The sequence below is a fragment of the Pipra filicauda genome, unplaced genomic scaffold, assembly GCF_003945595.2.
Source record: "Pipra filicauda isolate LSUMZ 115617 unplaced genomic scaffold, ASM394559v2 scaffold217_size2002032_pilon, whole genome shotgun sequence".
In the NCBI taxonomy this organism is placed as follows: Eukaryota; Metazoa; Chordata; class Aves; order Passeriformes; family Pipridae; genus Pipra; species Pipra filicauda.
In genome coordinates, this window is record NW_024104329.1 from 1582632 (window position 1) to 1600657 (window position 18026).

An 18026-nucleotide genomic window follows, 5' to 3' on the forward strand; every position below is an offset into this window, starting at 1 on the left:
ACAGCTCTCCCTGCGGAGCCCCGTGTCCAGCGGGCCCGCCGCAGCCCCCTCCCCGGGGCCGCTCCCGGAGGTGCTGGCCCGGCTGCGGCAGGGCAGGGCCGCGCCCCGGTGCTGCAAAGCAGCGGCGGCCACTGGCCGGGAGGCCCGGCCCGGCCCCACCGCGCCGGTGCGCACTCACCTGCCGCCGGCCCGGCCACGGCTCAGCAGCTGCAGCTCCGGCTCCTCTCCTGGGCGGCGGTGACCACCCCGCTCCGGTCCCGCCGCTCCGCTCCGCAGCGCGGAGCCGCGGAAACCTGCGGCCCGCCCCTGCCGCGCCCCGCCTCGACAGCCCCGCCCCGCCAGGTGAGCCCCGCCCCCGCCAGGTGAGCCCCGCCCCGCCCCCTGCGTCCCAAACTCACACCGCGGCCTCGGCTGTTTTAAAAAAAAACAAATCTGAAATTCTCCTTAAAAAAAAAAAAAAAAGTCTTAAATTCTTCTTAAAAGAGCACTGAATCAACAACCTTAAATTCTTCTTTCTTAAAAAAGTCATAAATCCTCTCTAAAACCAAACCAAACCAAACTAAAATTCTCCTTTTAAAATAAAGTCTTAAATTCTCCTCCTTGTTTTTTTTAAAGAGCTCATAAATTCTGCTTTTGTCCCCCTAAAGTCTTAAATCCTCTATTAAAAAAGGCCTCTTAAACAAAGCTTTTAAAAATATTAAATTCTCCTTTTATTTAAAAAAGTTATTAAATTATCTTTTCTTAAAAAGTCTGAAAACATCATGGTTTTTAAAAGAAGTCTTAAAATCTTCTTTTTTAAAAACAAACCAAGGAAAATCTCACTGTACTTCTCTATCCCTGACACCTGGCCCCCCTCCCATGGGGCCATATGGGCGGGCTCATTCCTGGCTGGAAGCGCTCAGCCTGTTTGACAGCAGGGCCCAGAGCTCCACCTGTCCTGGCAGGTCCCCAGGCAGAACAGAGGAAACAACCCCTTTTCAGAGAGGAAGAGCTTGGCCTGGCCCAGGAGGGGGGTGCAGCCCTTGTGCCCTATGCCCTTCAGCCGGCCAGGGGCTTAGAACACCCTAAAACCACAGCGAGACGATAGGAGGGAGACAGGTTCAGCCGGTTTTGGAAGAAGAAGGTGCCTGCTGCTGTGCTGGAGACTTTGGAAACTTCTCACCTCCTCCCTCTATCTGCTTTTCTAGCTCCCAAAAAACCCACCTGAAAGCTTCCCCTGCCTGGCACACCAATGCTCTTCCTCCACAGCCCACTAAGCAATGGGGACGGCTGTGATGGCATCAGCCTCAGCATCCCATCCTGGTGGTCTCTATTGGCGAAGGTGCTCCAGCAATGCCCATGCTGGTGCAACCCCAGTGCCAAGCATCACCCACAGTGAAGCACACACACAGTTATGTTTATATTTCTTTATCCAGAATCTCTTGTGAAACGTCCTACCACTCATGAGGAAGGATGACCCAGCCATCAGACCACGGATCCTGAGATGACCACTTCGAAACAGATCTCAGGGTTGCCGCTCCATCACAAACTGTGTGTTAATTTTAACTGATAGTCAGAAAATCCCCATCTCATGTGGACCTTATGATATCCGTATCTAAGGTTTTGGATATCCTTAACTACTCTCTTCTCTACATCCAAGCTGCTGGGATTAGGAGGTGATGCAACACACAGGTATGTAGCTGTCACTCGGCAGCTTTAATTGGGTTTTTAAATGAAGTTTTCTGTTGTTCTGACATATTCCTCATAATTATGATCTCCTAAAATCAGATAATACATCTGGCACTCCATAACACAGGCCATGCCCTGGAGACCGTACAGCGCAGGAGGAACAAAGATCCATAAAAGAAAACAACAAAAGCTGTTCTCAGGAGATACATATCTTATTTATTAGCTTGGATACTCTTCTGAGATCCTAATTAGACACATACTGAGGAGAGGTTCATTTGCCACTAGTGAGGATGATTGTCTTTCCTTTAATAAAAAGATTTTGTGTTTTAAATCTTTCTGTCTTTTGCAGGTTGTAAAAACATTGGAAATTCCTTTTCACTTGTAAAGGTAAAGCTAATACTGTGAAAAATAATCTTCTACCTCTGCACCCACGCCTTCATGATCCCTTGATCCCCCACCCTACTGAGAGTTTTCCACACCTTCCATTAACCGAGATGGATGAAAGCGTCCAGGGTATAGTTTCACAATGGTGAGCTCCTCCAGCCTGGCTCACGGACCACCTTCTCCATCCATTGCACTGTCTCAGTGCATCCACTGTCTGGATTTATTCCTAAAGGTCCTGTGACGTTGAGGCCATCTTCAGGGGCTGACCAAGGAATAGCAACTGAACTGATTTCTAGGTTTGGTCTCACTGGTTCCTTGCTGGGTTTTCCAAAGGTTTGTCTTAGAGTTTTGAAAAGTCACATGGTTCTTGTACACTGTGTAGCCAGGCTGCTTCTGGGAGGAGAGCAATGCTGTCTCAGCATCTCGAGCAGCTGAATCATAACCAAGCAGGTCCTTTGGTCTCTCCAGCAGCAGATGAGATAGCAACCCTATCTGAGTTTCCCCAAAGAAAATGATACTGTCTTGCTGCTCTCCTTAGAAGCACAAAAAGTGTCCTTGCTCTGATGCTTCCTAAGATACAGAATACGTTTGCACAAAAAACCCCTCATGAGTACAAATGCAGTGTGTGCGAGGAGAAGGTCACCTTTCAGTGACCAGCTATAGCCTCTCTTAGCAGAGCTTATCTCCCTTGAGACAGCCATCCAAGCCAGCTCAAACACAGCAGTGTTAACCTGTGCTACAGTGCATAGTCAGCACAGGCAATAAGGGGAAAAGGGGTATTTGAGGCACTGGGATCTGCAGAGCTGTTGGGTTTCTGCTTTAGGCACAAAACCAAAACCCTCTGAGCTGTTGTTGGGAGGGGAGAGTAGAAGAAAGCTTCTTTTTTAGGCCCATCTCTAAAAGGAAAGAGTGAGAAGCCAGATTTTCAGAGGCGTCTCCACAGGAGCTGGATGCAGTCAGCATAATGACTGTCAAACCTTCCTGCCAGCCTGAGGGTCGTTTGTTATTTTGCCATCTCCCAGCAGGCACCAGAGGCAAGAGCTGCAGTCCCCCTCCTTCTGAGGCACAAGGGCTACATGGCCCCCATGGTGCTTTCCTCTCCTTTTCCCCTTCCCATGGACTCCTTAAGGCCTTGGGAATGTGGCTCCAGATCCTGTGAGCCTCAGGAGATTTTTCAGTCACTATCCTTTCCTGACACAGCCACAACATTTCATGTGCCTCAGGGAAATTACTCAGTGCATCCCTTGCCTGCCTGAGCATACAGAAGGGCATGTTTATCCCAGATGAGTTTCCCTGTCAGATAAAGACAACCGCCCCCAAAATGCCAGCCTTTCCAGCAAAGTCCTGGCACCAGGAGAGAAAAGTGGCCGGTACCATATGGCATATTGACTTTCAGCAGACACCCTCTACCTCAAGAGCCATAATTCAAAGCTAGAAGAGAGGACCTATATATATGTACATATAAATAATATGTATAAATAATACATATAATTACATCTATATGAAAATAGATAAAAATATTTATATATATACACAGGAATACTGCCTCCCATTGCTCAACATATATTTTTAGCAGTGTTAGGAAGTGCCCATTGACTCTTTCAGTACTCTTAGGACTTTGGGAAATTTGGAGAGTATGAAGTTTTCCCAGGTTTCTTTGGAAGGTCAACCTGCAGTTGATTTTCTGGCAAGGGTTTTATTATGCAACCATACACTGTTTCAGTAAGAAACAGAAGATGCTGCCTCAAATTTAACAAAAACACTTCTCTGGAAGAATTTTTTTCTCTGTTTCTAGGACAACAAGAGACATGAGAAAGAAAAGATGCTGCAGCATCACAGGAATGCCGAATCGGGGCTCAGCATCGCAGAGCCACTGCAGCTGACTGCCAGTGTACTACAGACCATACCCCATCATTTCCACCTGCAGCCCTGCTTGGGTTAGGGCTTGGAGGAAAGAGAGACTTTGGTCTGGTTGGTAGACTAGCTGTTCTCCTTCAAAGGCAGGCCTCTTGGCCTCTGAAACTTGATATATTTCTTGTCCTCCTGCTTTATTCAAAGGAGCATTCATTCTGCTTCTGCAGCAGGCCTGGAAAATTTGCTGAGCACTTGTCTCCTGTGACTGCAATACAAATGGGGATGCTCAACAGCAGCCTGTAGGATTGCGGTCTGAGACGGTAAACTTTTTGGCTACATTGGTCTTATGTATTTGAATTGCCCTGTGTGGGCAAACATCCCCTTTCCAAAAGCACTGACAGCCACTGGAAGGGCTGCATGTGTCTCTCTGCTTTCCACACCTGGGGTGGTGGGAGCTGTGAAGGGAGATGACCTGCGAACGGTCTCATGAAAAGTGGTGTCCAGCACATTCACAGTACAAGACGAATATGAGCCAAGTGGAAAGGCATTGTAAAAACCCACGACAGAGTCAGAGCCAGAAATCTCAGGTCCCTACATCCTCCAGAAACCTGCACTGCCTTGGCTTTGCTAGGATGGCTCTTGCAAAAGGTCCAAACCAGCAAAATCCAGCTCCAAAGTGGAAGCGAATAACTCAAAATGTGGGGCAGAGCTCTTGCCCCTTTTGCAATAAAAAGTAGAAAAAAAGGGATTTAATTAGGTTGGAGCTCCTGCATTCCCATCCAGCATCCTTAGGGGAGAGTATGGTGGGGTCATTACAACCTCATTGCCATTCCCCACTTCAACCGTGAGTTGAGCTGTGTGACACCAGGAACAGGGGAGGAAGAAGCAGCTGAAACAAAGGTGGATAGGAGTGAGAGAGAGAAAATGGACAGGAGAAACAGAAAGGGGAAAGGGCAACACTGTCAGGAGGAGAAAGGATGCCCAGGGCACATCCCACAAGATTTTATTTCCCATCCAGCTGCTGGGCAGAATTCTTAAGATCTGCCTTTAGCCTAGGAAATAGCCTCATTAATTATGGCTGTTGAGTATGGGAATGCAACAGCTCTTCACCATTCTGCTGCTCAGGGAGCCTGTGACCCAAGCCGTTCAGGTTTCCCAAGCATTTAGCAGTGTGGTCATGCTAATTTAGTTCGGTTTTTCAACTGAACTTGCAGGGAAAAGTCCTCTTCTTCCCAGAGGCATCGAAAGTTTTGACCTCCTGACCCTCCCTTTTACTAGGAGGTTCAAAAGCAGCATTGCAGCTGTTAAAGTTTTTCTTCATGCCTCAGTGATTCTCTGATGGGGGACCAAGCCGGTGTTTATCTAGGCTTGACCTCTCTTCTTTGAGCCCGGAGATGTCTCTTTCATTCAGTGCTACAGGCAGGGCAGTGCTGGAAACCTCCCTGCCTTGCCATTCACTCCCTCCCTGTGTGCAAATGCACCAGTACCCGTTACTAATCCATCCCCCACCAGGAGCTGGGATTCCCGGCACTGATCCTATTTGTCCATCATGCTGCAGATTCATTTACATTTAATCCACCGTGACTTGTCTATGAAACACAACCCTCCTGCTCTGATGCTGGCATCCATTTGGCTTCCAAAAGTCAACAGTTGGTGTCTGAAAAAAAAAAATAACCTCCTACCTAGCAGGCCACTACTGGCCTCACATGGACCTCCAGTGTCTTGTCCTCCCCTCCACTGCCAAGGCTCATTATTTGGAGAGGACATCCTCCACTTAATTTACCTCTTTGTCACACACGGTATCTGTGACAGGCTCCCTCTTTCTTAAGGACCAAGATCCACCAAAGCACATGAGAACAGATTTAAGGTCAAGCATCTTGTTTCAGGATGTCGCTCACACGTCACATCCCCTATCTGAGACCTTGGAGAGGGATGGCCTGATTTGTTACTGTTGTATCCTGGATATTTACTCACAGCAGCCTGATTTTCAAGCTGACAGGGCAGTGCCTTCTGCTTTGGACAGGTGCCACCAGCTCATCTCAGTGCTGAAGCATTAGGTTAGGATGCAAAGTGAGGTGTGAGAAGGCGGGAGAGGAAACCTCTCTGAACTGCTAGTCTGTAGAGCTGTGGGATTAACCACATGCACACCAACAGATTAGGGTCATTAACGTAGTCATTAAAAAAGGGAGAGTCCTACTGTGAATAATGACAGGTGCTTCACACTGGCAGGTGCCTGGTCCCTGTGGTGGAGGCTTGAAGGTGATGAGATAGACATGAGTGTTGTAGACATCTCCAAGGCAGGAGCAGCCCTTACCCTTTTTACGGCTCTTCTGCCACCTGAAAATAGTGGTAAGCACAGAAACATGCATGGGTGAGGGGCGGAATTACCCCGGATTGTGCTCTCAATGTCCACACTGCAGAGCCATCTGCAGAAAGATGCCTGTGGTAGAAGCTGGGGTAAGGGTCTGTACCATAGGCCCCTGCATCCCTGCTCAGTTGTTATCTCTTTAGGTGAGCTCAGCTTCCCTAGCTGCAAAGTTGGGATAATGTTTAGTTTGCTTCTAGGGGTGTGGAGGAACAATTAATTAATGTTTATGAAATGCTTTCAGATCCCTAAACAAGAGGGGTGAGATAAGCAGTGAGGATTCATGAGGTAGGTGCAAAGCGTTATGATGAATTATTGGAATTCAAAGGTAAATTACTGTTATTGCTGCCTAATAAGCAGACATAGCCATTAGCCTCCGACGATCTGATTTCTAACGCTGTTAGCTCCTTTCCCCCTCCTTCTTCTCAGCAAGATTGTGGTTTCATCTTTGCTACTTACACCCAGTTGACTGTAAGAACCTAGTAAGTCGTGGGCTGACCCACCTGGCCCATCGTCTGGTGGGAAGGAGAAGCATGGTGCAGCCAGCCCTGGTGCCAGTGTGGATGAGACCTGCAGCAGGGCAGCTTGCACCACTGTCAGGAGCTTCTCACCGGGGAAGGCATCGGGGGGAGGCAGATCACTCTTCCCTGGCAATGGGGAGCATCTCCAGAAGCAGTTTCCCATCCAGCTTCAACCAGCAAGCTTGCTTCTTCAAACCCTGTGGTTTTAGGAGGTGTGAGTGCCCAGATGCAATCCCACCCCTCAGGTGGGCTGGGGAACATGCCTTTTTGCATGCCCCTAGCCCAGCCTTTGCTTAGAAAGGCTTAAATCCCGGGAAAGATCTTGCACTGGTGAAAGGTAGGAGTGCACAAGGGCAGTGACACAGGGAACAGGCACAGCGGAGCTCAGAACTGCTCTGAGCTGAAAACAGTCTTTAGGCAGTTTGGCCATCTTTGCCTGGAAACCAAAGTGAACCTGACCTGCTTTAAACCAGTGTGAGTAATGTGAATCCCAGCCTGGCATAAGCAGGTTTTTCTGGTTCTTGCTGCAGCTTTTTCCCCTCCTTCCCTGCCTGGGCTCCCAGTTTCATGCTGGAAGGGCACCTGAGCCTGGTACAGTTTTCATCCTTTGGGACACCTTTTCCTGCTCTCTACCCATGCCATTCCCATTGATCCCTAATTGCTTTTCCAACACCATGCCTCAGAAGCCACCTGCCAGTCTGTGCTCTCAGAATCCCCCACATTACACACAGCCAGTCCCTCATCTCCAGCCTCACAGCCCTCTCACACCACCAAAACTGGAGGTTCTCTCCCATGCCTTGCTCTGCTGTGGCTGCTGGTGCCAGGTGTCAGAGCACAGCACAGTCTTGCACCAGCTCTGCGTCTTGGTAGTACCAAGTAGGGACCTCGTGCAGAAACAAGGAGGGTCCCAAGCCTGGATTGCTTTGGATACTGACTTGGACATCCAAGTCCACCTCTCGACACAAGCTTGCAAAGGACAGGCAAGTTCTATAGTTTCTAATTGTCCTATATAATTTTTATACTCAAAATCTTTTTTAAATTTTTTTTTTTTTTTTATTTTTCCCTGGCTAACACTAGGGTTATGTATTAAGACCCCAGTTCAGCAAGATAGTTAAATCTGGGCTGGAACCCAATACTAAAGACATAAACCCCTGCAGGATTTAATCCTGGGTTTCAGTCCTGTTGAGCCAAAGCTCTTTGGTGAACAGGGATGAAGGCCTAAAATCACTCCAGTTCCTCTGTGTCTCCCTGGAAATTCCAGTGTGGTGGGAAAGCAGCCAAGCAGCTGTCTCTTTTAAAAGTACAATGATGATAACAATTGTTATCCTTAGTTGATTAAGTCCTAAGTGGTTCCTATATGCACCTGAAACACACAAATAACAATACCTAAACAAAGAGGAGCAGAGATTTTTTTCCTCTTTGACAAAATTTCACAGTCTGTCTTTTAATTTTAAAGATAAATTGTTAATATCTTCAAGGGACTGGCTTCTTGTTAGCTATTGATTTTACATGAAGATATATGGTCTACATGTCCAGAGTACAGAAGTAGAGTAGGCCATGTCAACTGGAATTCACTTGGGGAGCCAAATAGAAAACAGATTTTATTACCTGCTCTACTAAGAATAAATAGTACCTGATGCCTACGTAGTATCACTGTATTCTTAACCCAAGTTTTTCTAGTAACTACACGAATCATGCAAACAAAGTTGCTTTTCCATTTGTATGTTAGCAGCATGACTGAAACAGAAATATCATCCAACAGATGCACATTCAGCATGTATCTTCCTTTCTATTGGGAAGTCAGTAAATTGGCTTTTGCTTCCATAATGCTGAGCTCTTGGCAATTTCTGAGCACACCCGTACTCAGCACACAGCAGGCAGCTCTAATAACAGGCGACCTAAGCAAAAAGGAGGATTTAGACTGCTCTCCTTGCTCACCAACATTTTCCACCTCTTAATAGTCAATATTTGCCTTCAGGCTGTGGGTTAGTTAAAGAAGTCAGGGCAGCCCAGCACCAGTAAGGCTCTGCAAGTGGTGTTCATCTCCCGCACACTGAGTGAACCAGCATGGTCCCAAAACACACACAACAGCCCTGGGAAGGACATGGCACAGCACATGTACTCCCCTCCCAATGGCTCTCTGGAGGGTCCTGGTTTTTTATACCAAGCATCCCCCCTCTTCTCACCAGGCATGGGAAATATCACTGGCTACCATTCAGAGACCGTGGAATACAACTGAGAAGCCAGAAACTTTAGACAGGATGAAGCCTGGACTGTACTGCCCTCAACAAGTGGGAGTTTTAGAAAATACCACCTTTGTGAAACCAGAGAGAGAAGACAATACAGAGTGTGGCATGGGCAATGAAATATGTATGTACCTAGGACCTCATCCAGCCCTCTCCCAACACTGTACCTCTTGCCTTTGCATTCAAGGGGAACTGGATCTCATCCAAAAAAGATGCAAGGGAACAAATGTAGCCCTGGCAACCCCACCAAGGACAGGGAGGAACAAAGAGGACCCCCGGGCTGAACTTGTTTCCATTTTTAATCCTTATCTATACCCATCACCCCCATGCATGGAAAGAGGCTTCTCAGCTGTATAGATTTGCATTGCTATGGGAGTTTGAAGTGATAAAACATTTGGCCTGCCTATTCAAAAACAATTACTGATTCAAAGCAGTCTGAGACGTCTTAAAGGGGCCTGGTTTTCAAAGAGACAGGTGCTCTGAGCTGACTTTAGGGGAAAATTGATTTTTTTAGAAAAAAGAAGTCATGGGCTGCTTGAAAACACAGTTCCTTCAAGCCTTAGTAGTGAAAAATAAATATTGTACAAAAAAATCCAGTTTAGGCTGGTAAAATCTATGAGAAGGTGGGAAGAAAAGGCTTGATTTACAGTGCTGGTAGAAGTACTGTTCATCTATCTATTGAACACATATAATTTATATTTTCATGTCAGGTTTCCCCTCCACCACCACGAGTAATGCAGGCAGAGCCATCTCCCACTAAGGCTGCTACCCCAGCATCCCTGTCCCAACACAACATCAGCACCGAGCCAGACTTTCTCCCCCAGATCTCCATTCAGGAGAGGACGTATTTTTTGAGCATTGTTGCTCTTGGACTTTTAAATCTACCTAGGCAAAAGAGCAGCTTTCCAGCCTTTAATCTGCAGGGACGAGCACATCCTTGCCGCCACTGTTGCAGGGCAAACCCAGGGAAGAAATGAGACCTGCACCACAACTGTTACAGTCTCTGGGAGGATGAAAAGCCCTGGAAAGGCAGCCCAGGGATGACTACTCTCAGGGTCTCTGGAAAAAGGCAGGAAAATTCATGCCAAGAATGAGTTTGCCTGTGCAGAGACACCAGGGCAGGACAAGCTGGTATATAAATGTCCAGTGCAGAGGAGCGTCCACTCTCCCCCAAAGGAGTTGTTCTGTGGTGCCCTCCCCACGCAGCTCCTTTTCTCATTCTATCAGCAGGAGACATAAAGAGACTCCTGCAACAGGCAACTGAGGCTTTTGCTTGATGCCGTGGAGGCTCCAGCTTCTCTCTATCCCCATGCTGTCTAGTCATGCTGACATAACTACTGAATTGTTGCGTTAGGGGGGAAAAAAGGAGAAGGAAGAGATGTCTGACTTCCATCTGGAGGCATTTTCTCCTCCCCACTATGCTGTGTACAGCACCAGGGCTCCCTGCAAAAGCATCCCAGTCAGCCAAAGTTGTTTCCACTGCACGTGCCACATTGCCCGGGGGCTGCTGCTGGGGCTTTGCCAGGCAGAAATCAGCAGAAGAAGACTGAAGGAAAGGGTAGGGCTCAGATAAAAAAAAAAAGAAAAAGAGGATTTCTTCCAGAGACCACTTAAAAGCTAATAGGGTAGAGGGCCACAGCTGGCAGGGGATGCATTTTAAACTGCTTCTCAATCTGAGAGCAGATATATCCATCACCATCCCTAACATCTGTCTGGCAAGCTGGATGGATGGGGGCAATAATCTCTGAGGCTGTTCCATGCAGACTAACAAAGAGGGAAACTAGGCAGCAGATATATTCACCACCCATCAGGGGTTTCCAAGGCAAAGCACTGGTTGTGAGCAGGTGCTGCTCGGCCCTGGTGAGCGATGGAGGAACACCCCCAGGTGGTGCAGATATCTCCCTTTCCCCACAGAGCTGCAGGAATCAAATGCTCACCGGGGAAAAATGCCCTCCACTACATGCAGCTCTGCAGGGCTTAAAGAGCGTCTTAGCTGCTCAGCTCCAGAGCTACTGTTCTGTAATTCAATATAAGCTTCCAACTGAGTTCAGGGCATGCAACGTGCACTTGCACACATATGGGGACATCTCCTACCCCAGCAGCTTTCATGCTGGAGAAGACTATTAAAAGGAGGGAGAAATAATATTTCTTCCTAGTTACCAAACGTAAAATGAAATTATGAGATCCAGCTTAAAACCAAAATAAACAGCACGCAGATATCAGTCTGCACTTTTAGGCACTTACATGTCTTCTTTCAACAGATCCCGATTGATTTTTGCCCAAGCTATAAAGCATCAAAGGCAGAGGCCCAAATTGCAGCTGCTTTCCCTGGTCCCAGGCTGCTAAACCTGCACTTCTCTGCCATACTTGGCCAAAGAAAGGGGCCAGAACTACAAACCTATTCCACGTGCTCTTCAGAGTTGCTATACCTGCAAGAATAATCTAGATTTTAGGCAAGGTCATGAGCACGTGTGAAATGCAAAAAGTAGCAGTAAGACAAGAACCATGGGTGTTGTGGAAGGGGCCCAAGACACCTGTCTGGGGCTGTTCTCCAAAGGTCCATCAGCCTTCATGGTATCTGCTGCATTTCTTGTCTCCTCAACAGCAGCTGTTTGTGTGGATATCTCACTTTTCTTAGCACATACACATGCAGCATCAGGTTTTAACTCCCACTGTTGCAAAGACATGTTAAAAATGCGACCCTGAAATGCTGCAAAGGTTCAGAAAGTAAAGCATACTCATAATTTACTTATTCAATCTTAAACTTTGGGGCTGTGCTGCTTTTTGAGTTGAAAAATTGGTGTGGTTCAAATAGAGTACTAAAATGCCAGAGGTTATCCCCCAAATCAGGTGTCAGAAAGGATAAATGGAGTCTAATGGCAGCTACAGGGAGGACTTCCCTAGATCTTATGGGACCCTCAAAGTCATCTAGCAATCACCTGGAACAACTCACCAGACAAGAAGAAAGAAGAGGCATAGCTGAACCAGTAGGTCTGGAGGTGGTCCAGAAGACCATTTTCAACTCACTGCTGGCACCCACCACTCATTCCCTCCCAAAGGAAATTTACAGCCACTCTGGTTCACTTGTGTGACAAGTTTTTCTTCCCCTACCTCTGCTCAGGTGTGACTATATCATCTGCTTTTCAGCCAAGAGGATGCTTCACACTGAAGGGATCCAGAGACAAGCCTTGTAATTAGGAGGTGGGTGCCACCCACCAGTTAATCCCTCCTCCTTCCTCATTGAGCCTGGGAAATATGTAGCCAGGTTTGTTTATATTGCCCATACAACTTATCATTTGTTCATACTGCTTTCTGTCTTCAAAGCACTTCAGAAGGAGTTTTGCAAGCTTCTCCCCAACCCTCATGTGACAAAGGATTTGGAAAGGGGATGGAAGGGGAGCAGGGAAAAGGAAAGGTAAATAATTTGCCCAAGGACAAAGAGAGTTGGCAGTAGAGCCAGGATCAACACCCAACAGCTCCAGCCTCTGAATCTCGTGCTCTGATCTCTGCCTGTACCTCACTATCTTCAGGTTCAAAGATATTGTATTGGTAGGGCTTATGGTATTGTGTAGCTCAGTGATCATCTTGGTACCAGAGAGCAGGTTTCAAGGGATTTCCTTCAGCCCAGCACTCCTGTGATCAGAGCCACTGGACCTAGTGGTCCTGGACCAATGATTAAACTAAAGAATTTCAAACATCTGGCAGTGGTCAGTAAAACCACAATCAACATGTTTCCCTTATCAGCACCAGAGGAACGACAGAGGAAAGGATTCATCCATGACCTCGCATTCAAGCTGATATTTTGGACTGGTTAAAGCAGGCAGTGGTGGGCCAACAGCTGCACTTCCCCCTCCACCATGCCTGCACTGCTTTTGGTGCAGAGAACTAGATCAAGGACTTGTCCAGCTGTAGAAAATCCCCAAGGGAGAAAATGTTGTTATTTTTTTTTCTTACGCCAGACCAGTGCCTCTGCATCAGGCAGCTGGGTAAATGCTCATGCCAACAAACAAGGTGGAGCAGTGAGTGCTTGGATCAGGCTGGGGAAGGAGGACAGTTTAAACCACTTTTCCCATCACTAACCATAACAGTAGAGCAGCTGCAGGCGTGTCAATGGAACTACAGCAACCTGGACCAGCACTATCATTTCTATCAGCCAGTACCTGGAAACATCTGGCCCATTTGTCCAAAATTCTTAATATATTGATAACCCTGCCACAGCTTTACTGTTGGTACTGACTTGTTAAGCCCCTTAAAGCATTGCTGGGGCAAGAGCAGACTCTCTCCTGGGTGGTCCTGGGCCCACATATTACTTATTTTCTCCCCATCACTGGAACAATCTTGTACTGGAATTTGTTTTGCTGGTTTTGCTGCAATTTTTCTCTCTTGCTACAGAGGGAAAGGAAAGCTCAATAATTTGGAGAGAAAAGACACTCCCCATCTTTGTCTCTTAATCATGAGACAAAATGAAAAGGTTTGAGCAGATAAAGAGCCACTCAACCAGAGCATTCCTGGTACCAGACCAACCTGGTGAGCTCGAACCTTGGGTAAGGTGAGAGCACCACTATCAGCCCCTTGGCCCTGCTGGGAGAGCCTGCCATTTGCTCTCCTCCTGGCAATGCGTGTCAAGGTTCTGCCCCTTACTTTGCTTTCACCCTCTCAGCTGTAAAATAGATGTAAGGCATCTTTCCCAAAGCCCTCCAGGACCTGATGATGAAGACTCCAGAAGCATTAGAGGACTCTAGCGTCACCACTGCTTTGGGGATTACTCCTTTCTGGGGTAGGAGAGGGTGGCAATTATAGGGATCATGTCTTCAGCCCTCTCCTGCATGAGAGGGGAGGGCAAAGCAATTTTGGCTTTTCCACTGATGGGTATGCAGGGCAAACAAACACAAAGTGCCAAGGCTGGAGACCGCAGGCACTGGGGGTGATCAGCACCTGAGATAGCCTCCGACACTAGGACTAAGTGAGGACTACCAGCTCCATGTACGTGCAGGCTGAGTAATATCCTGAGGAGCCCAAACACACATGGAGATGGCTGGGACTTGAGAAATCTTGCCCAAGGGCCATGGGGCTCTAGCAAGTGACCACACAAACTTCTGTAGATCCCACATTCATTAAAAGTAAAATTAATGTCTCCCCTTAATAACCTCATTAATGATGTCTGCTCTCCTAGGAACAAGGATTGCTCGAACCTCATGTCTATGGATGAAATCTGAGCTTATGTTGAAGCCTTCTGGTGAGTGAGCTTTGCTGGGGTCCCTCTGCTACAAGGACTCTCTGGCGTCTAACAGAGATTTGGTCTACGCCAGGCATTTCTAGGGACAATGAGTATGTCTTTCTCTTTCCTCCTTTCAAGACCCATTTTCAGGACACTTTTAGGTGTCCTGAAGCAGAGCATCTCTACTTCTTAAGTGTTTAAAGGGTATGAAGAGAAGGAAGGAGCACAGATTGACAGGCACATGAGTCCTACCATGAGTGTCTTTTCTGTAAGAAACCGACAGGAAAGAAAACAGACCAAGCTTTATTTTTCTTGGTATGGAGAAGGGATAATTTCCTGTTCATGATTCAGTGCTGTCATACGGAGACAATGACCGTCCTTTATACTCCTCACAGCTTTGTCTTTAAAACACCGCTCATGACAGCACACCTCTCCAGGTAAGGTGCAATTACCTGGGAGTTCACTAGCTCACCACTAGCAATTACCCAACTGCCCTGTGTCCCATCAACACACCCTAATCACCACATCATCACTACAGCCTTAAGACTGGTGGCTCCTACAGTAAATACCATCATTAAGCATCTGGGAGTGAATTTACTACCAGCCATGGAGTGGTTACTTGCTGGGGTCACTGCAAACATGCAAACTGAACAGAAAGATTGTTATAAAATATGATCCCACTCAAATAAAAGCAGATGCTATTAGCAAGCAACAAGCACTGTTGATTCCATAAAATACCAGGAAAGACAAGTTATTTAATGACTATCTGGGAAAGTCCTGCTTCAGTGGGGCTAACACTCCCAGTCATAAACTCCCTAGGCAGAATGCTTGGGGACATACAGAGTGAGCTGAATTTGTTCCTTTTTAAGGCCTGCAAGGTGTGGGTATGCTTTCCCCTCTCTTGGGTTTCAGAATGACATTAGTGTTCATGGGTTTAATAAGGCTTGAAGAATGTACTTGCCTTAACCCTTCAGAGAAACAAGGCTTATTTGAACTAATTGGAGCAGGGAGAGCTGCTGGTCCAAGTAGGAGTATCACCCAGTCTCAAATTGCTAAATTTTAAAAACTGGCTCTAAAACATGATTGTTGAAGAAAAGAATGAAAATACCCAATTAGTTTAATTCACCTTTAGGTTTCTGAATTTTCAGGTTCATTTAGGTCAAACCTCCTCTTACTGCATGGGACAGATGTTTTTTCTTAACTTTTATTTAGATATAAAAAGCATCACTGAATCTCATAGACCTGGTACCTGGGTTTTCCAGGTAAAGACTATACTGCTGTAAGTCCATCACCCCAGAATTATAAACCTTGGCAACACTGCATTATGCAGGATTTTTTTTTAACTGACAATTTGTGTTGCATATTCCCACTTAAACAGCGAAGAATGACCTGTGTAACAGGCATGACCCTTTCCCTTTCTCTAATCCCCCCACAGTCCTGGGATAGGCTGACTGTGCTAATCTTACACCTCCAGGTCATCAGTGAGAATCCAGGTCAGCAACAAAACACTGCCAGCAAAACCCTCTCTGCTCATTTTGTGATGTCCCTCTGCCTTTCCCTAACACCAGGATCTTGAGGAACTGCTCTTCTGCTACAAGCATGACACCAAGTCTTCTCGTGCCTTTGGCGCTGTGGGTAAGAATTGTTCAGGCAGCCCTCAGCCCTGTGCCCTGATAAATAACACAAGCTGTGATCTCAAAGGTCTTGGCATTGTTGCCCCACTCGTGGCACCAAGACCTTTCTGAGTTGGGGTGTTGCTTTTCAGTGTATGCCACTGAATCCACACAGGACACCAGCCCTTCCACAAGCTCATCACCCACCACGGAACCAGGAAGCTCCTCTGGGATGGATGTTACCCTGTGGAGGTGCTCCCTCGTCTAGGACAGCTTGGACCTGCTCTGTCATTAATGGCTGGCACATCTTTCACATCTTTTTACATGTTTGTCTCTGCTAGTTTTGACAGGTGCAAACCGGGCTGTGGTGAATGCTGCCTCCCCGTGCCGGCAAGCGCCCTCCCCCAGCAAGCTTCTTACATCTCTGCTCCCATCTCCCAAGTAGAGGAAAAAGCCTTTTCTTTACAGCACACCCCCACAATGCTCCTCGCTTCCCTGCACACAACTGAGCCCTGGAGGGCCCTTCCCTCCTCACCCTCCCCCCGGCTCCAGAGGAATGGACATGCAGGCGGGTTGTGCTGAGACACAATCAGAGCAGCTATCAGCAGGAAAAGCTTTAATTTCAATTTAAAGCCACCTTCTTCTAGCACAGCTCGTAGCCTTGGCTGCCCTGCAGGGCTTTTGTGAGTTTTGTTAATCAGGCGAACCCAAACTTACCCAAAATCACCTCCGTCCTCTTGGGGCAAGAGAGCTGACCACAAACTGTCTGAAGGCCGCTTGACTCCTTCCTCCCTGCACAGCTTCTACCCAAGCATCCCTCCCACAAAATCACTTTCAAGACCCCCAAAATCCCAGTGATTTCCCTTGCCGTACTCCCACTTAAAACAAGCTCCTGCACTGCCGTGACTGTAGACAGGAGCACAGGTGCCGGCTGAGTAGAGTCAGTGCCGCCGTCGGCCACCTGACACCCACACTGAGTGAAACTCATCCCACCTCCAAAGGTGGGGCCGGGGCATGGCCCGGGACCGCGCAGAGGGTACCTGGAGGAGGGCCAGGGGCCCTCCGCGCTGCTCCTCGCCGTCGATGCCTGCCTTTCTCCAGCACCCGCCGCGCTCCCGGAGCCGAGTAGGGACGAGAAAGTCTGGCTCCTCTGCTTCTCGTTGCCAGGACACCTTGGCGTTCAAACCTGAGCTGGGACCAATCAGCCCCGGGGCCGGGGAGCACCAGCCTCACGTCATCCTCCCCTGGCGTTGATTTGAGCGAAAAAGCGTGACAGCGGTCACACAGCCCGTGGGGAACTGCCTTTGTGCGGGTGGGCTCTGCCCCCACCCCTGCCGCTTGCTGGAAGCCTCTTCTGTCGGGCTGCGGAAAACAAAAGAGCCGCGAAGAAGGGAAAGGAAAGGAGAATTTCTTCCGACTGCCAAAATTGATTTCGAAAGCCTGGGCTCTTCTGGATGTCCTCGTTCTTCACCTCCCGGCTCCAGCCTAGACCCCGGTGGTCACCTCATCAGGGAGAGCCAGCGCCTAGATTGCTTCATTCAAGGAGTGATGGAGCTTCCCCAGAACTGGTAGTGTGCTCCTTGTCCCCCCGTGTGGCTGCTTCCACCTGACTGGCTCTGCCCCAGACTGTGCAGCATTGGTGCAGACCCACAGACTCACAGTTCCAGGGATGCTTTCTGGCTTGGCTGTAGTTGCAGGGGCATTTTTTCTCCCAGTCAGCCCCTGCAAGATGTTTTTTACAGAGGCCAAAACTGCAGCCCTAAGCGCCCGTGAGCACAGGGCACATCAATACACAATGCAAACAGTCCATCTTTTGTTAAGGAAACTTTCCTGTCTGATCATTCGGGAGGCACTCAAATTTGGGACTGTGACAGCCAAAGTGCCTCCCGAATGATCAGACAGGAAAGTTTCCTTAACACCTTGGTGCTGGCTTCTCGGCTCAAACAGGTGCAGCTGCTGCCAAGGTGCACACCTGAGTGAAAGATGCAGCCTTGTTTCCTGTGGTGCCAGTGATGAGAACCAGGTGATGAGAACCAGTGATGAGAGCCAGTGCATTTTGCCTGCCCACAGCTGGAGAGGGTTAGACCCACCAGGCTCCTTCCCAAGGTGGGTAGGTCCAGGTGCCCAGGTACAAACTGAAGAGAGACTTCCACATCA

General features: G+C 48.0%; 1 protein-coding gene across 4 annotated transcripts in view; it reads right to left on the minus strand.

The window, feature by feature from the left end:
* LOC113991423 (ras association domain-containing protein 7-like) overlaps positions 1-17548 on the minus strand; it is a 35147-nt gene extending 17599 nt beyond the window's left edge. The window contains exon 1 of one of the 4 annotated variants that reach the window (XM_027727752.2): positions 16910-17548. The gene's annotated coding sequence lies outside the window, so the exon portion shown is untranslated. Of the gene's footprint in view, positions 1-178; positions 278-16586; positions 16837-16909 lie in introns of those variants that run through there. The other 3 variants (XM_039381213.1, XM_039381214.1, XM_027727753.2) reach the window with 3 other exon arrangements.
* Between the last annotated feature and the right edge of the window lie 478 nt (positions 17549-18026).